The following is a 24,775-nucleotide window of genomic DNA, read 5'->3' on the forward strand; positions in this document are numbered from 1 at the left end:
TCTCATGGAGATAACAGACAAACACAAATAAATGAATAAATAAAACAATTACGAAAGGTCGTATGAGAATGATGATGAAATGATGAGTTTAGGTCTGGTATTAAGTAAGGTATTAAGTACTCAACTAGGATTCTAGAAGTATTTTCTTCTTTGCCAAGTTTCACTGTGAGTATGGAAGGCTCTGATCCTAGAGGCTTTAGTCCCATATGTGGCTGAAGTTTTCACACAACGATTAGATTCATTCAATAGTTGAGTGGTCTAGTCTGAGACAAAGGGACATCTGGAAGATATATGCTGACCTGCAGAACAGGTTGTGGTGTATTGAAAATGACATAGATGTTTGTGATACCCTATGTGACTCTGTCAGGTCTAACAGAAGTTAGAACCACAATGAGGACTGGATCACAATCTTGGGGAGCAGACTGGATTCCTCTTTTAATGCTTATTGTTGAGTCTTACTATTCTATTCGTGCTGCATAATGTCAGAGGGGTCTAGGTTAGTTCTGAGGGTTCTGTCCTCTATCCTCTTAGATGAGGCCATCCCTAGCTGAGTTCAGAAATATGCCAACTCTTTTGCATGTTATTCATGTCCTTGATGCCCTTTCTCTCCCTTCTACAAACCACCTTTTCAAGAAACAGAAGTTGGCCATCTGACATAGTCTCTTTTTTAAAAAAAGATTTATTATTATTATTATTATTATTATGAAAGAGAAAAAAGAGAGGAGCACAAGTGGGAGGAGGGATAGGGGATAGGGGGACAGGGAGAGAGAGAATCTCAAGCTCAACTCTTTGCTCAGCACAGAGCCAGATATTACGACCCAGAGATCACAACCTGAGTGGAAACCAAGAGTAGGACACTTAATGACTGAGCCACCCACGGGGCCCCAGACATAGTCTTTTTGAAAGAGGGATTCTCGATCTGAAATCCTAGTGTTAACAGTAGGTAGTTACTTAGGTTTTAACAGGATGCCTGGAGGCCAGCAAAGGGGGAGTCACGATCAGCTATCAGGAAAGTTCCAGATCTGTCCTGGCAGCACTCTGAAAACAAAACCACAAGAAGCCAGATGAAACCAGACAGGTCTAAGACAAAAAAAGCTGGAAATATTTACAAAATAAGGAAGAAAATGCGTGAAACCCTGCTCCCAAGAAATCCCCACCCCAAGTGATAAATACTCCACCCCCTTGTTAACAACCTGATCAGTAAAAGGTAGAGACCTCAGCCCCAGGCACAGCCCTCCCATGAGCTCATCAGCTCTCACACCTAGAAATTGTACTCTCACTTTAATAAACTTTCCTTCCTGCACCACTCAAATGGCTGTGTCTGGTCTGTCCTTGAATTCTTTTTTGTGAGGAGACCAAGAGCCTCTGGTGACATCCTGGGCCAGGTAAAGGCCTCAGGGCGCCAGGGTTCTCTCCACACACACCCCCATCCACCCAGCACACTAGGACAAGTGGCTCTAAAGAGTGGGGAGAGTGATAAAACAAGGAGTGGAATGCAGAGGTTGATTAGAGTCACCTTGGGAAAGAGTGTGAAAGCTCAATAAGAAGATCATGTATATTCATCTGTTCCATCCTTCATTTCTCAATATTTCAGTTGATGTAAGCAGAATATCAACTATTTATGCTAGATAATTCTGAAATGTGTCTCACCACCTCCTTACACAGGAGAAATAAATAGGATCAAATAAAAAGTTCAAACATCACTGCCACTCCTTACTGGCCCACACTTGTACTAGCACAGAAGATGTTTCTAAATAGGATGGTCTCTTTTTTTTTTTAGATTTTATTTATTCATGAGAGACAGAGAGAGGGGGAGGCAGAGGAAGAGGCAGGTTCCCTGCTCCCCCTGATGCAGGGCTCTATCCCAGGACTCTGGGATCACGACCTGAGCTGAAGGCAGATGCTCAACTGACTGAGCCACTCAGACACCCCAATAGGATGGTCTTAGAACCAAGACATAACTTGTCTTTTTTTTTTTTTTTTTTAATCTATCTATGATAGTCACACAGAGAGAGAGAGAAGCAGAGACACAGACAGAGGGAGAAGCAGGCTCCATGCACCGGAAGCCTGACGTAGGATTCGATCCCGGGTCTACAGGATCGCGCCCTGGGCCAAAGGCAGGCACCAAACCGCTGCGCCACCCAGGGATCCCCAAGACATAACTTGTCTTGAGAGTGCTTGGCAATATATACTGAAAGCCTTTAAAATGTTCACATTTTGTGACAACACTGTCGTTCCCCATCTTGTAAATGGTTGCCCCCAGAACTTTGGTGTCATCCTTAATTCTTCTCTTTCCTTCAACTCATTTCTTATCTATCTGTAAATCCTTAGGCTCTTCGTTTACAAGAATCCAACCATCTTTCCTCACCTCCCCTTCCCACAGGTCATTATAATATGTCTATGGATGATTGCAACAGTCTCCTAGAGGTTCTTTCTGCTTCTACCTCTGCTCTCCATCTCATGCAGCAGTCATGTGCTTTTTTTATATAAAACTGAGATCTGGTTATTCCCTTAATATCATCCCATTTCTGGCGTACTTAACCTGTGTGATCTTGTCCTTGGCTTCCTCTCTGGATGCTCTGAACCTCCATCCCACAATTCTCTGTCTCATCCTCTCTGCCACATTCATACTATCCTCCTTGCCTCAGAGCCTTTGCACATATCATCCCCTCAGGTTGGAATGCTCTTCTTCAGACATCCACAAGACTAACATCGCTTAATTCAAAATCACCTTCAAACTTATCAAATGTCAACTTACCAGCAAAGCCTTTTATGATCACCGCAGCCTCTATCACTCTCTTCCCTTTCACTTTCTCTACTGTTTTGCTTTTATCCGTAGCCATTACCACCACCTGACATCTATAGTTGCTTATTTTCTATCTCTCCCCACTAGAATATAAGCACACACAGCAGGAACTTCAGTTTGTTTTCTGCTACATGTTCAGGACTAGTAGAGTGCCGGGCACATAGTAGGACTTCACTAAATAGTTGATGAATCAGTGAGTTGGGTTTGTGGAATTTCTTTTGATTCCCATCACTTCATTTGGTGTGCTTCTACAATCTACCTATCAGATTCTAAATTGAGGGCATGTCAAAGTCCAGAGCTCTTGGCCAAGTTTTTGTCTAACAGTAATTATAAGGGTAAGGCTTTGTGGTTTTCTAAGAATAGGAGTTGAAATTGATCCCAGAAATTCATAAAAATCACACTCTGCAGCTTTTAGATTTCTCTTTTTCATGCAAAACCCCCAATACATTTTGTTATTGCCTTCAGTATCAGTATGAAAGTCATTTCCTATAAAGTTTCCCTGATCCTGACCTCCCACTCCTAGATCCCCCCCAAAATGTATTTTCTGCTGTGTGTCCCATAGTCCTTCATTTTCCCCCTACCAAAGCACTTCCTGTACTTATTTTTATTCATGTTTAACTGATTCTTTCTCATGGCTGGGCCAACAGTACGATAAAGGCAGAAACCAGATTGTTCCTGTTCATCAGTATGTCTTTAGCAACAGACATGATGAAACTCCAGTCATCTTTTTCAGATGGATTAAAAACTGAATGAATGAATGAATGAATGAATGACCAATTGGTTTCCACCTCTAGGAAGATCATGCAATGCACAACCTCCCAGTGTCCTTGCATGGTAAGTCTTGCTGTGTTATTGACCACTGCAGCCTCTTTTGGGTTGTAGAAATAGGAACATCCCTGTTATAAGATATGTAGTAGAAGGCAACAAAAGCAGCTGCAAGTATTTCCTGTTGCAGGAAAGTAACTCGGGAAATACTGCAGGCTTCAGGATGAACCACTCCAAGATCATTCTCAGTGCAGCCCAGGTACACTTTCCCTCAGAATAATATCTCCATAGTATTTTCAGATCATTGATCGGTTTGCATAGTGATGAACGTTGTGTAACTTTGGAGCTTTCTCTGTGCTTTCTAGGACATTTCAAGGCAAAGTTAAGGATAGGACTGAGAAAAAGGTGCAGAGAGTCACATGCAACCACTAAAACCAATATAATAATCCAATATAATAATCCTCACATGCATTTTCTTAGCTCAGGCTATAATATAGATCACAGAAGAATTAGGTGAGTATTTGCTGAACGTAGGCTGTGAATTAACTATACAGATTTTACTACACTAATGGAAGCAAATGTTTGTGGGTATTTATGCATATTCTTATGTACAATTCTAATTTAACCCCAATCCTATCCCCCTAAGAAACTGGTGAAAAACTTGGCCAATCATGGCTGATGGCAATTTCAATCATTTTGGGTTCTCTCGGAGGTTCTGAGTCTCTTGTTTTCACCTGTGGTGACATATTCTGATCTGCTTTGAAATATTCTCTTCCTTCCAAGTAATGTAGGGGATTCTCAATCTCACTACTGTGAAAACAATGTATTCATCAAGTTTATTTCTACATTTCTAAGCTTGTACTTCTTGTTTCTAATTGGCTATTGAATGGATTAATTTAATGTCAAAACATTCAATGTGCCAGTTGCCTTTTACCTGGGGAAGTCTTTCAGTTGGAGCAATGGTGAAAATTATGTAGGTCTTCCTGGCTTTTTGCCTAGAAGAGAACAATTTTCAAATTGAATTCACTTGAAAAAAAAATCTTCTTATTTGCACAGAAGTTATCGATTGCTACTGTACTTTCAATGATATATGATCAAAAAGTTTCAGTGGCTTCAGTGGGCTTGGGCTTTGCTGTTTAACCATTTCATTCCCAACACATGTGGCTTCTATGCATTCATTAATGCTGACTAACACTTGAGCTTGATTCTCAATCGTGTTAAGGAAGGTTTTAATGTTTTGAGCTAAATGCAATTTATGTCGAGTCTTTGCTTACTTGGAGTCCTTAATTCACTCAAAATGTATTGAGTGTGTGCAATGTGTCAGGCACTAAATCCGGGAGATGTAAGGACAAGTAAGAAAGAAATTACAGGCCAATGCAAGAGATAGGAAAGAAAACAACCGATTAAAACAGAGGATGATAAGTGTTGTAACTGAGGTCATTTTATAGAGACTTAATCCAGACTGGACAGTTCCCTAAAGAGCATTGCTTTCTTGTTTTGTTTTTACCATATTAACCCTTTTTTGGCAGTTTTTTTTTATTGAAGTACATCAATAGACAATATGTTATTAATTTTGGGTGTACAACACATTATTGATTCAATAATCCTAACCAGTTTAAAAATGCAGTTCAGTTCAGAATTGTTAGGTATATTCACATATTGTTTCAAGAAGAGGATAAGTGGCATTATATAATACCTTTTTTTGGATGTCTGTGGAAGCACACACTTGGGTAACATGGGTATATTTGTTTTGAGTGATGCTGTCTCCCTGACTCAGGTGTTTTGTGCCCCCTGGCATTATGTGCTATTGAAAATAACTACTCGAATATAGTAAAAATATTTATTTATTATTTTCCAAATGCATTTAACACTCGTACTTCTATGTCTTTGGTCATGCCTTTCCTCTTTTCTGAAATGCCCTTCCCTTCTTTTCCACATATCCACAACTTTGCTCTGCTTGCCCCTCAAGACTCAAGGAAAGGTCCACCTGAAATCTTTCTTCTATTTTCACATCATCTACTCCAAGGAACTTTACTCCTACTTGACAACCATACCAAATTGTTTGGAATTTAGCATATGTTATCTTGGAATGTTATTCTGATATTAATATATAAATCCAATCTCCCCAACTGAGTTACAAATACCTCAAGGGAAGAGACTATGTTTTAACAATAAGTTACATGTGCTTAGAACCTTAGGCATGCATTTAATATTGAACAATGTAATATGTGCAAGGCATATATTCAACCAGAGGACATGATGACATGGGTCCTGACCTGGAGGACCTCCCTGTCTAGTGCTTTCATTTACTGTATCTCATTTCCTCTTTCACAAAAATTTGTGCAGTAGTTAAGGAAGATATTATTATCCTGATTTTATGACTAAGGATATTGAAACTGAAGAGACTAAGTCAGAAGAGACTGCTGATGTTGGAACTGAGGCCACTACAATTTTTCAAAGAAATGTAGAGTGGAAGGAGTATGGGCTCCTGAAGAGATAGTCCTTTGGATCCCAACCCTTCTACTTGCCGTCTGAGTGGATTTGGAAAAGTTATTTCATAGCTCAAGGTTTCAGTTACCTCATCCGTGTAATCTGGATGATAATGTCTCCTTTACAGAGTTGTTGGAAAGAATAAATCATTAAGAGTAGTATGCAGTGCCTAGTAAGACCTCAGTTAATGATAGCTATTGTTCCTAACCACTGCTACGACGGCCACCACCACTGCCACTACCCTTCCTCACCACTCTCACAACCCTCTTTGCATGTCTTGCATCCCCAGTGCCCAGCACATGGTAGGTACTCATTTACAGTGCTGTTCTTGCTATGTGCACACTTACCTACAGGCAGGGCTGCTATCCCAGCAGTGCATTCAGCACAAGTTCAAGTCTTTACAATTGGTGTCCATTCTGACTGGACCACTGTCTCTTTTGATTGGTTGGTGCCTTTGCTATTTTAGTTGTAAAATATTTTGCAAAGCACTCCAGCCCATAAGTGGGGTACAAATATCATTTTATTAATATTATCCAGTGTAGGGAGCCCCTTACAACTAATGGCTCTATCTTTCTCCATCAGCCAACACCTGCCACAAAGAAGTATCCCACTCAAAGAATTAATAAGCTAATCCGGTTTCAGAGAATGTTCACAATACTTGGCACATTGCCCATTTAGAGTCACCCTTGTATAGGGATTTTCTGGCTGTGGGATATCAGGGAAATACCTGGGAAGTTGGGTTTAATCAACCACCAGCCATGGAATTGATTTTCTTTTTTTTTTTTTTTTAAGTTTTTTTTAAATTTATTTATGATAGTCACAGAGAGAGAGAGGCAGAGACATAGGCAGAGGGAGAAGCAGGCTCCATGCACCGGGAGCCCGATGTGGGATTTGATCCCGGGTCTACCAGGATAGAGCCCTGGGCCAAAGGCAGGCGCCAAACCACTGTGCCACCCAGGGATCCCTGGAATTGATTTTCTTATCACTCTGGCTCAGGAATTTCTATTTGGTTATATTTCTGACAGGTCAGACATTTCCTAATGTCATTTAATTTAATTTAATTTAATTTATGATCCTTGCTCAATAATCATGACTCCAGGCTAATGATGCTTTGAAAAGAACCACAGTATAGCAAGTGGGCCTTTCAGAAGTGTCAGACAGAGCTGCTTTTCAGGTCTCAGGGCATTTTCCACAGTACCCTCAGCCTTAATACTATCAGAAGAGGTGGGTGAAGAGGAACCTCATTAAACATCTGGAGGCTATGAAGACATAAAACCACTGAGCCAGATGGGACCATACCGGCATCAACATGGCCCTTTGGAGGCAGCCCATGTATGCCAATGGCTTAAGTGTAAATGCACACAGAGGCTTTTTAAACTGCCTCTGCCTCAAGTGCCAGGGAACAGGTTCCTGGCAATAGCAGCTTCTCTGAATCTCATTGCAGCATTGTTCTGACAAAGGAAGTATTGTCAAAATCCAAGCTGGGAGCCTGTGCTGCTTGGGGGAGCAGTAACAGAGATTAAAGGGCATGAAATGCAAGTGTGCACTTGTAATGAAATTGCCCTTACTTACGGCCTGGTTGGTACTCATGATTGCCATGGTATGCCTCTGTGATCAGTCTCAGCATAATGAAAAATAGCAACAAACCTTAGTTTTTCAGATGGCTTATATCAGGAGTAGATAGAAGTGTTTTCAAGGCTGAGGGGGTAATGAAGAGGAATCCACGATGCATAGAATAGCAATTGATGCTTACTCATGGATGCAGGAGGAGTCTCTGGGTGAGAAATATATTAGCTGGAGGACTTCCTACACACAGGTCTTAGTGATTTAATGTCTCTGACTAAATGTCAACATCAGACTGTGTTTCTGACTATCCCAGCCTCCTCAGAGATTGCATCATTTTCTTTGAGAACTAAGATTGCTTTACTGCAGGTGAGAGTCAAGAAAGGTACATCTTTTCTAGAATAGAATTTGACCACACACACACGTACACACACACACACTCCATGAAATAGGGGTTCCACTTGGAGGTATTTATGTTAAGGAAATTCTCATGTGTGTTGCAAAGATTTAATTATAAAGCTGTTCATTGCAGTACTTTGTATTTTTTAAGAGAAAAACCACAGACTGCCCAGATGTCTAGCAATAAGAAATTGGTTGCATAAATCACAGCACTTCTACAAAATGGAAAGCATATAGTAAGAGAAATACGTATAGAGAAAGTTTAAGGACAGGAAAATTGTTTCCAATATACTAAAAATATATGTACATATACAATAACTGATAAGAATATACATAAAATGCTAATAGTGATTTTTTGGGGGTAGTGGGTTTTGGTTGCTTGTTTTATTCTTTTTTGCTTAATTATATAAGAAAATGCATGATTTTTATAATAAGAATTGCCTTTCTGTTTCTTTACAAAACAAGAGAAAAATAATAACTACAAAAATAGGTGCATGAGTCAGTTGTGAACATATCTAATTATAGCTGGTTAGAGCTAAATACTTATATGTATAGGTGACTATGATTTCATGTTAATTTGTGGTATACATTTAAATTTTAATCTGAGGTCGCTATTTTTCTTAGGCCGTACGCAGACAAAAATTTGTCAGAACCACATAAGAATGCTGTCCATATATGGAGTTTTTTGTTATCATTCACACTCCCACCATATGGATAACTCAACATGTCCCAAACACACTCCTATTTTCCCATCTTGCATGTGTTGCATCCCATTGGAATATCTTCTCTCATTCATCCTTGGAAACCCTATCCATTCATCAAGGCCCAGTTCAGCTCTACTTTGTGAGGTTTGCTCTAATTATCCTCTTTCAGGAATAGATTCTAGCTCTTCATCTTTGTAAGCTTTTGACATTTCACAGTATGGGTTGTGTACATATCTTATACTCACTAATAGATTGTATGCTTACAGAGGACAGAGTCTTTACTCATCTTTGTATGCTCTAAGGGTGGGAGGTATTGGGATGCCTGGGTGGCTCAGTGGTTCAGCATCTGCCCTTGGCTCAGGGTGTGATCCCACAGTCCGGGGGTCAAGTCCCACTTCAGGCTCCCTTATGGAACCTGCTTCTCCCTCTGCCTATGTCTCTGCTTCTCTCTGTGTGTCTCTCATGAATAAATGAATAAAATCTTTTGAAAAATAAAAATAAAAGTGGGAGGTATTGACAAAAAATAGTTACTAAAATATTCACTGAATATATAAATGAATTAACCCCATTTTCAGAATATAGAGATACAGAAGACACACATAAGTCTGATTTGCTTGAAAGTCTGACCAATCTAGCATTGATCAGAAAGTGAAACCAAAATGAAAGGTAGATTCCTGGCTATTTTGTGATTTTAAAAAATATTCTCATGTTTAATTAGCACTCACTTTTTGAAACAGGTCTTAAGATAATACATAGCTCAAGGAGTATTTATGTAAAACAGACATGCAAGGGATACACTCTGAAGTATTATAACCACCACAGTTTATAAGCCTTTCCAGGAGAATCTTATCCCTTGGGACTCACAATGACAAGGGTGAGGAATTTGGTAGCTGGAAATGGCTGTCTTCTGACACTTGCTGCTGAGCCATCTTTCCACTCCCCCAAAGTGATATTGTTAAGATCCACTCTGAGAGCTTCCGAAATGACATCTTGGTTTGAAAGCACTTTGCAAGTCATAAAGGGCAAGGCAAATGTTAGTCATAATTATTACTATTCAGAGAAGTCTTTTGCAAAATGCTTGTGGCATGAATCTTCCTGTTTGAGAAGGGGAGTCTGCTATGCCTGAATTGGTGCTGCCTTGGTTATTTTCCTTTGGTTATTCAAGAACTTACTTTAGGCAACTGCCCTCTGTGGAAAAGGACTTGTTTTGTAAATGTCAACGATTCAAAAACATTTCTAAGGGGGATTCTCACCACATACAAATCCGAGGCTCAGCCACAATATTCTGACACTTGATGCCAACACTCAAGTCCACTTCCACATTGGGACTTCCACTCTGACTTATATTTCAAAAAGTATTTCCAAATGATGAGCTGATACCTTTTACAGAGTCCTCATTTGCTTCTCAGGATAAAAAAGACTGATTAGAGTCTGCAATTGGCAAACTTTTTACTAGCTATGTTTGCATTTGCTCATACTATTGTTTAGAATGGATTCAAATATGGTTCCATTTGTAGACAGTTCATAAATAGTTGGTTCTAAGTTTAGCCTTAATCCCTTGGGAATGAGTTCTGTTTATGGTTCACAATGTGACTTCCTAGTTTGAAAAAGAAAAAAAGAATGAGCAAATCCTCTAAGACTTAGAGAAAGTACTTTCTATTTTGTGAGCTTTCTTAAAAACTCTACAAGTGTGATTAAGCTGCCTGTTTCCCAGCAGGATGCTTTGATGAAAAACTAGGTGTCTATGTACAGACCAGCTAACTTTAGGGGGTCCCCACAACTTCCAGTCTTGAAACTATTGTATATCTCTGTGGGTTGTATGTAACTGATAGCAATGAAAATTATTCTTGTCCATTGCGATACAAATTAAAAGGTAGAAATAAAATTGATTTCTTCCCCCCTCCTTCTATAAGTCAATTTTACAACTGTTCATAAATTCATTTCAGCATTACTTATTGCTAGTATAGACATGTTACTCCGAATTGACCTTTGAATTGGTTGTAACTTCTCACTAGGTTTCTCATTAATTAATAAATTAAAATTTTTGACATGAGATTGACATGAGAAATGTTGACATTTATAGGATTTTAAAGATATTCCTTAGGGTCCAACATTTATTTCTTCTTTTCCTTTTATCCTTAGGTTATCCGGGGACCAACAAATTCTCCATTTCACCATAATAGTCCCTCTGTAGCTAAAGAGATCACTATCTTCTGAGATCATTCATTAATTCATTTAATAAATATTGAACATTCATTTATTTCCAGGCATTGATGCAATGCTGTAGAGAGAGGAGATGGTAAGCAAGCAAGAGTGGAAACAGGGAGACCACACAGGAGTCTATTATAACAATTCCAGTGGTAGATGAGGGAGCATGAGCCAAGATTAATGCACACTGACTATAAACAGATGAAAACCTTAAAGGAAAAGCTAATAGGATTTACTGATGGAGTACATGAGAGGTATAAAGGAAAGAGGGAAGCCAAGGAAGTACCTAGGCTTTGACATGATTAGTAGAGTAAGTGGTGGTGCCATTTTCTGGAAATTGGGAAGACTGGGGACAGGGGTTGAACTAAAACGTTCATTCCACCAACTGCTGAGAGTGTGGACAACTGATAGCTTGCAACCTGGTTCTCCCTGTTGATGATTGACCTTCTCCAACCAAGACCACACCCACTTTGTTATCATTGACTAACTGACATGCAGATAAGCCCTGACCCCATTAGCCCAATTTTTTTTTTTTAAACTTTTCTTTTTTTTTTTTTTTTTTTTTAAATTTTTATTTATTTATGATAGTCACAGAGAGAGAGAGAGAGAGAGAGGCAGAGACACAGGCAGAGGGAGAAGCAGGCTCCATGCACCGGGAGCCCGACGTGGGATTCGATCCCGGGTCTCCAGGATCGCGCCCTGGGCCAAAGGCAGGCGCTAAACCGCTGTGCCACCCAGGGATCCCTAGCCCAATTTGATATAATTCTTGACAGGCTTCCCAGCTCTGGGGCTCCTTTTGGAATAATCTGAGACTTTCGTTATAATGGCAACTCCTCCCTCTGCCTAATCTCACTTTCCCAAAGGCGTGGATCCTGAGGGTAATAAATTTCTTGCTTGCAAACCTCTAGCAACTAACCTCCAATAGGAAGCTAGAATTCAAAAACAGGAGTTCTCTCATGCATCATCTTCCACAATCCTGTAAAAGGTTATCTACAACAGAGATTTGTTAGTGGATCCTGCAAGCTTATCCTCACCTCATTCCACTCCTCCCTACCCACCCCCCCAAAAATCAGTAGCTATTGCCCATTACCAGTTTGCCCATTACCAGTTTCCTTCAAGACCTTTCACAGTCTCGCCACCATTCTTCTCTCTCCAACTTGTTGTAATCTTCCACCACAACCTGTTTTTAATTCCACCTAATCACTGTTTCCTGGAAATTCTATGTTTTTACAACTTTGACCTTCTATCAAAGTGCCTGGTAACTCTTCATTCATGTTCTTCTTTCAGTGGTAAAACTATCCATACTACAAAATGTGGTTCAAAACCATACTTCAAAATCTATCAGTTTTTCATGAAATCTCCGAATTTCCCCAAGGGAACATATCTTTTCTCTGTGCTATTTTGTTGTTCATGTGTCTGTTATGCCAATTACACCGTGAGCTTCCCAGAGGGAGAGAATGTGGGTCCAGTACAGTTACAAGAGCTTAAGAGGATTAAGACTCCATCTTCCTTTTTTTTTTTTTTTAAGATTTTATTTATTTATTCATGAGAAACACACAGAGAGAGAGAGAGGCAGAGACACAGGCAGAGGGAGAAGCAGGCTCCATGCAGGGAGCCCAACATGGGACTCAATCCCCGGTCTTCAGGATCAGGCCTTGGGCTGAAGGCAGCGCTAAACCGCTGAGCCACCAGGGCTGCCCAAGACTCCATCTTCCTGATCTTCACTTGAACTGCCTTAAGTCACCCATTCTCTGTCCTTATGTTTCTAACAGAAATAAAGTGAATGTCCTTTGTTTTCCATTTGGTCTTTGGCTCATACTCGCTTCATCTTTCCCTACTCTGGAGTAGGCAAGAGAATGCCAGAAGGAACATCATGCATGTTCTCTTCTTCTTTACCCAGACCTGTAGAGCCTAGATCTAGCTCTGAGAAGCTCCAGTAATTTTATTCCTTTCTCTTGGTCCACCCTGGCCCCTTTTTATTTCTCAGGAAAACCACACCTAGCCCCAGACATTGCTAGCTGAAATGTAATTTTAAAACATAAGTATGAAAAATAAATAAATGAATAAAACATAAGTATGTTGAAGAAGTATACCTGAGTCTCATCTGCCTATTTCTTCCCCATTCTGCCCTATCCCCAAGAATATATATCCCTTTCGGGTCTTGTAAATGTTTTATTCCTTAATTCCTAATTTGGTGACACTTGTAAAAAGATGAAATGCTTGATGTCATCTTTCTCTACTACTTTCTCTACTTTCTACATCTTTCTCTACTTCCCTACTCTCTACTATTTTCTTCCTTCACTCTTTCATTTATAGAGGATCCTCTCTGCCTTGACTCTTTGGTGGGACCTTGTGTTACCATCTTCATTGGTAACTTCCAAAGAAATCTGGAGTAAATATAGAAGACTACATATGTGGTTAACTCTGGGGCTCAAAAAATGCTTATTCATGAGAGAAGCAGTGGAAGGAAGGGAAGAATGGAAGAAGAGAAAGAGCAGTCTAACTCAGAGATCCATTTTTGCTGCACTTCTTACTAGAAGGTGTAAGAACATCCTATGCACCCTGTACATCTTGTGCATACAGAATAGAGTTGCTCAATATTCTGAGGAAAATGTAAAGGAATGAACATAAGAAGTTTGTATTTTCAGATATTTATTCATACAACTGTAATATCAAGTCATATCTTAAAAGTGGCCTCAGGGGGGGAAATACTTTTTCTCAGAAAGATTTATTTTAAGGTGATCAGGTTACTTTAGACTTTCTTAAAAATTCTGAATCCATGAAAGTTGATTGTGATGGTAGAATTATGTGCTTCCTTTACAAAGACCCAAATCTATTGAACTTAAGGTTAAATGGAAAATTAGTTCCTCAGAATTTTCTTACCCTTTTAAAAATATACAATGTTTCCATGCCCTTTTGATGAAAAGTGTCAGTGGCATAAAATATTAAGGGAACAAAATATCTAATAAAGCTCATTAAAATTTAAAATCCACTAGTTCAGAACTTATGATAATTCTGACAACGGCTAAGTTGATGTTTTCTTTCCATTCCCTATGATAATAAAGTATTCTGAATCTGTTATATATATGTTCAAGTAGATATGAAGGGAAAATAGTTCACTCATTAAAGGAAGAAACTTGTGAAGTATTGTGGTAGCCTCTCTTCACTGGCAAACAATATTTTAATTATTTTTAAACTTAATGAATAAAGTTGGGTGGGGACCTTTATATTGTTTTATGTGGCTAATTTAGATTCTCAGCAGGTGTGGTGGAGTGGAAACGCTCCCATAAGTGCTATCAGTGTGATATGTGACAACACGTCTCACTTTGGGGCTTGTCTGCCCTCCCTCCTATCCTGGGTTGCTGTGAGAAGCAGAAGAGCTGCTCTCTTTGAAGGTTGCCCCTCCACCTTCACCAGACCTACTCTGTCTGGAAAAGAAGGGGCTGAGTTTATTGATCTTGTTATTTTCAGCATCTCTCACATAGTAAGCACTAAACATGTAAGCCATGGATATGTAATTAAATATGCGTATTTTCTTGTGGAATAGCCTTCTTTTTTTCTATTTTCTACTCCTGCATTCTACCTCCACCTCCCTCCACCCCAGTCTAAATGTATCTTGCGTTCAGCACAGTTCTGTGATTAGAATCAGTTGCTTACTGTGAACAAAGGACTTCATTGCTAGCAGGTGTCTATGAATAGCCTTAAGAAATATTTCTTATCCTAAATGTATTTCTTGATCTAATGCGATTTAATGAAATGAAAGCTTTTACGGGCAAACTACTCCCTCTGCTGCCACCATGTCCAGATGTGGGGGTCACTGGATGACCCGATCCATGACCACATGAACCGAGTGTCTACACTGCTTGCTGCTGCCCAGCCCTCAGTGGTCTTAGAAACCACCATTGCTGCAGCAAGTCAAGGGGGGAGGGGGCCAGAGTTGGGCAGTGAATCATGTCAGGAAATGGCCCACTCCTTGGTTCATCTCCACCTACTCTCACCTCTTCTGCACAGAAAATTCACATGCCCCTCCGTACTGCATGCTCACCCTGTTTCCCTGATGTTCACCGAAGCCCCAGTATAATGCCAGACACTGAACAGATCAAGAAAACCCGCTTCTTTGAAGAAATGCTCTGAGAAGGAGTTCTCATCTGCCTGTCTTCCCATAGCCATGACAGACTGCAGGCTGAGGACCATTTTCTGACAGACCCCCATACATCTCTGTTCTCTGAGTATTTTGTCTGCAGTGAGCAAGTGTGTTTGAAACACATTACAAAATGTGATCACAAAGGGCATCTGGGTAGGTCAGTTTGGTAGGTGTCTGATTCTTGATCCAGGCTCAGGTCATGATCTCAGGGTCTTGGGATGGAGCCTTTCATCAGGCTTCACACTCAGTAGGAGTCTGCTGGAGATTCTCTCTCTCTTTCTGCCCCCCACCACACACTCTCTCTCAAATAAATACATTTTTTTTAAAAAAAGAAATGTTATCACATGTAGTCAAATTTTCTTGCTTTGGAGGAGAAGGGGATGCAGGGTTGTGTCTTTCCATTTTTCAACCCAGAGTTGAAAATGACTCTGTTACCAGGAGGAGACTGAGGAGAAGGAAAAATGAGGACTTATAGACAACCCTGAACACTGCGGAGAATCAATAAATATTGACAGGCAAGGGAGAGCGGTTTTGCCAACCTCAACTAATACCTGCTAATAACACCACACAGCAATTTGCCACCAGCCTGGGAACTCTGGCCTTCCGTTCCCCAGGAGAATCTCAGTGGCCCCTCCCAGCAGCCCTTGAAGAAACAGCATTGAGTTGTAGGTTTCTGAGAGAGGATAAAGTGCTTGGAGGATGAGAGCACTTCTGATTTCCTAACAATTAAAACTGCATCGTTGTAGGCTTCTGTTAGAAACATGGCAACCTCCAGGTGCCTCGTATGGCTTTTTGAGACTCTGGCCATACATTCCTTAGACCACACTAATGCATGCACAACACATTGGCCTGGGGGATCGTATAATGTTTGGTCTATTTCACAGGTCTTTCCAAGATGTTTATGCCAGAACTAGAAGAATCCAATGAAACATGACTTTGAAAATTACTAGCTGGTTTGAGGGAGGATAAACAGATCATAAGGGCTTAGGTGAGGTTGTCCATGTTTCCTGTTAAATTGCCTAGTAGGTTTTTTTTCATATTTTGAGAGAGATTAGAGAGAGATAAATCAAAATGTAATAACAGTATGCAGAGTTACAGCTCTGAGGTTTTATATATTGCCCAAGGCAAGTTTCAAAATCCTGTTTATGTGTGGCTAGACCAGGATTCGTACCTGAATCTCAGGATACTTTCTATCTGTCCTTTTACCTGTGACTCCATATCAGAACTTCTCTCCAGATACCATGGAAAATACTCCCTATATTGCAGGTTCCATTTTTTTCTAGTATGTAAACATTATCCTACCTGATATATCAGCAAATCAATGACCCAAATATTGATTGAGCTGATCCCAATTGTGTGTGAATCACAGGGTCAAGCTCTGTGAGGAAAGAAACGAGTTTTGTAAGACAGAGGCTCTTCTTCCAGGCAAATGGTCACAAGTTAATAATAATAGGTATTATTTATTGTAATCTGCTGTGGACCAGACATTTCACATTCATTATCTCATTTAATCATTTAATCTTCCCAGGAGTGTGTGTGTGTGTGTGTGTGTGTGTGTGTGTGTGATTTACGCTATTTTATTGGATTAAAAATCACAGGCAATGCTTCTGATCTTGCTTAAATATAGCCATGCCCTATGAATCTCATATTTAAAGATTAAATTATTAAAATAAGTACAATTACAGTGGTGAGTAAAAATGAGTACAGTGGTGAGTATAATAGGGCCAATTTCTACTTCATTTGACAGCTGTAGAAACTGTGACTCTGAAAACTTAAGAAATAAAAGAATCCCTATTGAAATCTATGACTTCTTTGAGTCTAAATTTGAGTGTTTTCCTTTATCCTTCATTGTTTCCTTGTTCTTACTTGGGATACAACATAAATTCTTGAGAATTTAAATAAAAATAGAAAATTTAATATTACATCAAGTAAATTAAGGACATGCTACAGGTAAGACAACAGAAAATGAATTCCCAAAGTGTAGTTCAAATTATGCCCTCTCTTTTGAGAGACAGCCTAGTAAGCTTGAACTGGGCCCTGAGGGGGTGGGTAAAATTTGGATACCTGGAAAGCAGTGGTGGAGGACAATATTTTCAGGTTTCCCTTTTTTTTTTTTTTAACTAATGTAATATTTGATGTCTTTTATGCATAACAAAGTATCCATAAGTGGGATGAATCTCTGGGAATTCCTTATAATACTCAAGCAAAGACAAATCAATCAATAAGCTGGGGGATAGATCCAACAATGTTGGCAAAATGATATTGAAGGTTGAATATTATGGTTGAAATTATGCAGTGGATTACTGGGAGATCATTTTTCTAGCCTCTCTTCCTCTAGTGAATGTTTGAAAAGTTCCACGTGAAAACCTTCATAATGAAAGTATAATGGTTGCACCATTTGCACAATCAAGGAACTCCATCTTCAAAGATCTGTGATACAAACCCACCCTGAACTCTTTTAATGGCTCAACCTTTTTAAAATGAGAACCACCAGGTGTGCCTGGGTGACTCAGTCAGTTGAGTGTTGGACTCTGGGTTTCAACTCAGGTCATGATCTCAAGGTCATGAGATCGAGCCCCACATTGTGGAGCCTGCTTAAGATTCTCGCTCTCCCTTTCCCTCTGCCCCTTTCCCTTCCTCTTTCTCTCTTTCTCTCTCAAATAAATAATCTTTAAAAAATGAAACAAAACAAAATAAAATGATAACCACCAGCCACAGGAAAACAGGAACATCTTTATGAAAATATAATGTAAAGTTTAACTACAGCATGGTTATTTGAGTGAAATAAACCTGAGAAGGAAGACAGAATTCAGATACTAAAAGATTGATTGCATTGCTCAAAAGCATAATTCCTGATTTAGAGACAGGGGCAGATGATATTGACTGAGACATAAGTCTCAATTAGTCCTGTATTTAGCTGGCCCTCTTCCTCTGCTGCCTTATTTCTTCTATGCCAAGTGAGTTGCTTATCCTGTTTTACCACCTCATCTGAGAACATAATTCTTATTTCAGTTTTTTAAAAATTATTTTTATTTCCATTCATAAATGAAACATTTCACAGTATTAGGATCCCCATTACTTTCCTGCCTGTTTACTTTATTCCCCTTAATTGGAAGTTTCAAATGGTTTACACTTTTGTTAGTGTCTTGGTTAGACCCATACTTCATAAGATATTTCTTTTGCCTCTCCTGGAACTAGACTGCCAAAGGGACTTGTATCAGAATTGGCCTGTGTGGGAAATTTTTCAGTTAGTTCATTATCCCAAGATTTTGCAAAGCAGAATCTGTGAAAACTCATGGGCCAAATAGTATCAGCTCATCTGTGTAGTGAGGAATGTTATTAAATTCATTGATAAACATACAATTGGGTGAAAAGAATGCTCTAGAGTTTTAGGATTTAACAATAGTTCAGGGGCACCTGAGTGGTTCAGTCAGCTAAGCATCTGACCTCAGCTCAGGTCATGATCCCAGGGTCCTGGGATGGAGCCCTGTGTCTGGCTCCCTGCTCAGCAGAGAGTCTGCTTCTGCCCCTCCCCCTGCTCATGCTCTCTCTTTCTCTCTCTCTCTCTCTCTCAAATAAATAAATAAAATCTTTAACCCCCCCCCAAAAAAAACCCAAACAACTGTTCATTATTTTGCCATAATATCATGTGTCCAAACGCTACAACTCAGTTTAGAAACAGCAACTCATTTTGTCTAATTCATTCTGTGAACTACGAAGTTAATTAGTCGGGTTTATTTAGCTGTAAAAAACAGAATCTCTCCCAAGTTACCTCAAGGGACAGGGCATCTATATAAGGGATGCATGTGATTTGAAATTGAAACTAAAATGGTATCAGGTCTGGGCCTGGCCTCTCTCTCATGGCATTTCAGTTTTTCTCTATGCATTTGCTTGCTCCACATGCCTCTCTGCCAAAAAGCTTTTTCTGGCCATGTTGTCAGCATCAAGATACAAAATTAGTAATAGCTAATCCTTATTGAGCATATTCTTTGTGTCAGGCACTGTTCTAAGCATTGCACATGCATTAACTTATTTGATCCTTGCCAGAACTGCCACTGAGCTTTGACCTGTATGTGAATTGGTCTTACAGTAAGCCAGAGTCAACCATATAGCGTATTTTCATCATTCATTTCACTAGTAACTAGCTTAGCCCTTCTATTTCCCAGTACAGATTACAGGAAACAAAGATCTGATTATACCAGCTCATTTTTTGAGTCACGCTCCACAAGTCAACCTATGGGTAGCTTTCCTTCTATCAGCTGCCCTGCTCTGAACCATTCAGCTGTGAATGGTGGCAGGCAGTTTTGTTTGGAACACTGGAGTGAAGCCAGCTATGCTGTGACTGCAGCAGCCTTCTTATGAGGAGGAGTTGTAGAAAGGACAGATCATATGGATATCTCTAGGATGAGGAGAAGAATCAGGATTTCACCTGTTCAGGCAAGTTACCTATGATCCTGGAAGACTACTCTTGCTATCTACATGTGAATGGCGTGTGTTGGGGCCCATTCACATTAGGGCCAAGAGATGCATGCATATGATAACTAAATATCCTTCAGAGAGTCTATGGTAGAGCCACCCATTATGTCAGTACATCAAGGAGTCACATATTTAGGAATGGGGAACCCCAAAAGATTGACTTCTCCCAAATGGTGTCGCTCATTGGCTGTCACTAGTTCTTACATCTACCATTAAATGAATTCCTTTGGTTAATGCAGGTGGTTAGAAAGGTTCTTGCTTGCCTCTGCTTTCACTCTTCTGTCCTTCCTGCTCTGCTTTGCAGCAGCACCAAATTCTCTTTCACCACCCCCCCATTCACATGCATTGTGCTCTCTTTCCATCAGACCAAAAGCACTCTCTCTTCTTGGGGCCCTCCTACGCTTGACTAACAGACCATTCTTCAGCACTCACAAAATATTGTCTTTGGGAAGCCCTGTTACCTCCACAAACCTGGATCCACTAGACTGGCCAAAGTCCTTTATCAAAGCTCTTAATCATACTGCCTGTGTTTCAAGCGTTATGCCCACTTCTAACTTCAGGTCTGTGAGGTCTGGGGCCATATCTTCCTGGTTATTAATATATACCCAAACTTAACACAGTCCCCAGTATGTGTTACATGCCAATAAATATTTGTTTAAGTGAATCAAATTAAAAGAAAATTGTGCTATTTGCAAGAGGCAACTCATTGATTATTATCAATCCTCAGACTCAATTTACTTCCCTGATTCCTTAGAAGGCCCTTAAGGAGTAGTTCATACGTCAAATGCATTTGGATTGTTTAGGGGAGCAGACTATTACTGGGAAAAGTTAAAATCTTTTAAAAGGTAAAACCTACAGGCTGATACCCTGGGCTTGTCAAATGTGAAGAAGGAGGGCACCTAAAGGTGAGAGTTGCTACCAAACAATTCTGTCCATGTGTCAATTCCCAGTAGTTTCACCTCTCACATACTCATTCCGGACCTGGTGTTGCTACAGTAGCAACCCATTATTGGTCTGCTGGCTCTGCTGGTGAAAGATGCCACATGCAGGAGACTATAGGAATACAGAACCTGGACTGGGAGGGACTCAGTCTACATGAAAACCTGTAAACAGCAATCCCTGGCCGGCAGACTACCATTGCCATACTCAAGTAGATGATTCATCGGCAGAAGTAAGACACTAACTACATGGAAGACAGTCAGGTCTTATGGTCCTTTTCTCCTGTTCTCAAGTCAGGAAATGTTCATTTACCAACAAATAAGACAGAAGAGAATGTTTTTCTAAGGAAAATATATGGGAGCGATATCTCAAAGAGACTCAGTTCTTTATGAGGCACAGCACATTTTGAAATACAGAAATAGTTGATGAAGCCTAATCATTCCTTTTTCTTAAATTCAATTTTATAACCATATTTTACAAAGCTTTTCTATGACTTACATACATGGTAGCTTAACTCTTAAAGTTTGACATATGTTGATAATTTAATCTTTTTTGTCTTAAGAGACTACTTTGATTTGTGCAGTCTTAAGAGTAGTTTTATGAAATCATATTTGAAGATGTATAATTTAGTAATCATTGGTGAAAGATTTTTTAAAGGCTTTTATTGATAATGTTCTTGCAGAATGTGATCAGGGGTGGGGAATAAATATGGAAAGGGACCAAGAAGTATAAATGGAGGAAGAAACGAAAAGGAAGAGGTGAAGTTTACTGATTTACTTCTCTCCTCCTCAAACAAGATGGTTTACAGTTCCATCGTAGTTTTCAAGGGGAACTTTCTCATCTCTCTCAAAGATGATCCTCTGCCCATAATTCTACAAATTTAAAATTTGAGGATTGGAGAGCAGAATTTAACTAGATTCTAAAACATATATTTAGCAGTTAAAAATTGGAATGGGGAAAATATATTTCAAGAACTGCTTCAATAACTGACCCCCATCCAATATAATTGTGCTCATTTTATCACATTTTATTAGTGGACTAGAGAAGATAAGCAACTAAATACCTAGAGAACACGATTTTCATCACGTATGCATTTTAGAATGTTGCAGAAACAATTTGAAAAAAAATACAAGAGAGAAAGACAAATCAATACAGAAAACTCTTTTAGCTTGGGGATAGTCTTTTTGAAAAATAGAGTTGAAATTCAGGTACTAGGGGGTAGCTTTGCAAGCATTAGGGGAGGGTATCCTTTGAATCTACATTTTGGCAAGCATGACTGGAGCCCCTAAGGTCTGGAATTCAGACTCTCGCTCATGCTGTCTCTTGCAAAAGGTATTTAGAGAAGGTACCATTAACATTCCCTGAACCATGTTCACCTAGGGACAAGTAATTGAAGGAATTCAGAGCACTCCACCTCCTTCTCTTTGGAGCTGGGAAGCAAGCCTCTGAATAGGAGGGAGGAAAGAGTCTGACTTCAATAATGGATTTCGAGAATAGCTGAACAGTGTGGGTCTGCTGACAGCTCCTCCACTCCCTGCTAGACTGCTTCTGAAAGGGACAAGAAGAGAAAAGTAGAAATACAGTTGTCTGTGCCACCGAGCAATTGGTGTGCAGTTGGATCCTGCCCATGAAGAACTCCCTTCATTATTATGCAAACTCTCATAAATGGGAGAAAGGAATCACATAGAAAGATGGATATTAGCCATCTGATTTCAGGAGCCAAGTGGTGCCATGATTGTTGGGTCACCTAAGAGAGTAAGACCTGAGGAGGAATTTAGGTGGAGACCATAAAAGGAAAAGAGTGTTTCATTTCATCTGGAAGTTCTCTTTTATCTAAAGTTGTCACCTTTTACCTGTATTGATGCCATTTTTCCTATAGAAATTCCTAAAGAACATCTTGTATTAGGGTCAGACAAATTTGAGTGGTTATCAAGGTCCTGCCATTTACAGGGCATATAACCTTAGATTAACGACTTGACCTCTCAGAGACTAAATTGAAAATAGAGATACTAATATTATCTGCTTTGCAGTTGTTGTGAAAATGAAATGAGATAATGCCTGTGACTGATATGTGGCTTTACCCAAGCAATGCAGAAGCATTGGCACCACTACCAAAGTGGCTGCTGCTCTGTGTCCAAGTGTACTTTCTTTTTGTGCTTATTGGTGGGAAAGAGGGAATGGAAGCACAAAATGTGATGTCAGTGTCAGAATAGTAGACATCTATATACGAGTATATGTCTATAATAAGAATAAAAACAGATAGTGAATTAAGGCAAAAGCATAAAGATTGATGCTGTTTACAATGGCCAGAAAACAAACAGAGATTAAAACAAAAAACCTGGGAAATGTTGGCTAGGTATTGTGAAAGTTATAGAAATAGTGTCAGTCAGCCAGGAGCCATTTCTAGCCAGTCATAATCCCCCACCAGTCCCCAGAGCAAGACGGTGATGTTTCGGCATATCATTAATACATGGCAGATTCATTCTGTGTTAAGTTCATTGTGATTACTTCACTAATTCTGTCATTAATTCTCAGCCTTCTGCTGCTTGTGTAGCATGGCCACCTGTCAGTGATTTTTAAAGATGAAAGGACATATTTGTTCTATATATCCACTCACTAGGAAGGGATATGATGTCTCCTGGAGCCAAGAGGAGAATGGAGGGCAAAGCTATGGGAGCTGGTTTGGGAACGAGATGCTGATGCCCACCAATCCACTTCCCACCAATATTCAGGGATCTATCCTATAATGTCCTCACATATGCTTCACAGTGTTCAATCTAGAAACAAAATTCTGTCTTTAACAAAGGGAAACAAATAAAGGAATTGGTTGCAAAGGTGACGAAGAGTTGAGAAGGCAAGTGGGGACTGTGATGAAACTAGGAAGAGCAGCATCAAGAAGCCACCACATTGGCTAAGGCTGGAGAGACAAAAGCAGGGACAGTGTTCCCAGAGTCCAAGGGCAGGCTACCTGCAGAAGACAGAACTGGGAGAGGGGGTGGTGGTTGGGACCTTAGAGAGAGATACTACTGGAAGGAGTTGGAGCCGTGAAGAGTCAGCTGCTGCCAGCTCTGGAGATGTCACCCAAGACAGTTGAAATGGGAAGAAATACTCTCATTTCTCCTCCTCCCACCTTCCAGGCTTCTGCCAATGCCTCCTATGAGCCAAAACTACCTGGAAGCCAGTAGCATGGGAGCCTAGGAAGAGATGTTTCCAGTGATATGGGCCAGAACAGGGGAAAGAAAGAGAGAAGGGAACCACGAGCAAACAGACCAGCACATCACATTGTAGTAAAACCTTTGGTGAGGTGCACCTGGGTGACTCACTTGGTTAAGTATCTGCCTTTGGTTCAGGTCTGGATCCCAGGGTCCTGGGATTGAGCCCCACGTGGGCTCCCTGCTCAGCAAGGAGTCTGCTTCTCCCTCTCCCTCTGCCCTTCCTCTGCCCATGCTCTCTCAAGCACACTCTCTCTCAAATAAATAGTTTAAAAACTTAAAAACAAAAAACAAAACAAACAAAAAAATAAAACCAAACATTTGATGAGACTGGCCAGCTGACTGATTAAAGCTGAAAACTCTTACCTGGGAAGGTCGCTGGAGAATATTGACAGCCAGGTCACACCCCAGACCCTGTCTAAGGAAGTTAGAAGTCACTTCTGGGCAAAGATAAGCATTTTCAGGGTGAGGAGGCTTCATCTCTCTGTTCACTGTTCTCTATTATTTCATCTCTGGAAACAACCATATGTTAATTGGCAGTTAATCAGAGTTGAAATTGATAATAACATATCAATATAATGCAGTCTAATTTGCTTATTCTGTTAACTAACAGTCCTTTGTTTTAGATTATCCATTTAAACCTTTTCTTCATCATCCGGAATAATTGAAAGTCACATCTCATTGTTCTCAGAATAATTAACTTTTTGCATTTTTGACTCAACTAATAATACAGCTTTATAATAAGAATGTTAAATTTGTATAGATCCTTACAGCTTATGGCACACAATCACATACAATATCCCATTTTGTTTCACGCCTTGGTAGTCTGAAGTGAAGGGGAGAGAGCCGGCATTTACTGAATATGTTTTGCCAGGCCCAGTGCCAGCAACTTTACAAAGATAAATTCAGTTAATTCACACAAAACCCAATGAAGCAGATATTATTATCCCCATTTTACAGATGAGGTAACTCACATGGAGAGAATGAACTGTCCTGTTCAAGGTCATAAGGCCAAGTTCAGGCCTATCATGCCTAGAATGTATACACACATACACACACACACACAATT

The 24,775-nt window shown here is 39.9% G+C and overlaps 1 long non-coding RNA gene across 4 annotated transcripts in view; it reads right to left on the reverse strand.

Moving 5' to 3' along the window:
• LOC140615700 (uncharacterized) overlaps positions 1 to 24,775 on the reverse strand; it is a 141,037-nt gene that overhangs the window by 65,251 nt on the left and 51,011 nt on the right. For all 4 annotated transcript variants that reach the window (XR_012016175.1, XR_012016173.1, XR_012016172.1 and 1 more), the window contains exons 2-4: positions 24,073 to 24,218; positions 4,506 to 4,566; positions 952 to 1,038 (exon numbers count right to left, since the gene is read on the reverse strand). This is a non-coding gene — a long non-coding RNA (uncharacterized lncRNA). The remainder of the gene's footprint in view (positions 1 to 951; positions 1,039 to 4,505; positions 4,567 to 24,072; positions 24,219 to 24,775) is intronic.

Source organism: Canis lupus, chromosome 24 (genome assembly GCF_048164855.1).
Source record: "Canis lupus baileyi chromosome 24, mCanLup2.hap1, whole genome shotgun sequence".
In the NCBI taxonomy this organism is placed as follows: Eukaryota; Metazoa; Chordata; class Mammalia; order Carnivora; family Canidae; genus Canis; species Canis lupus.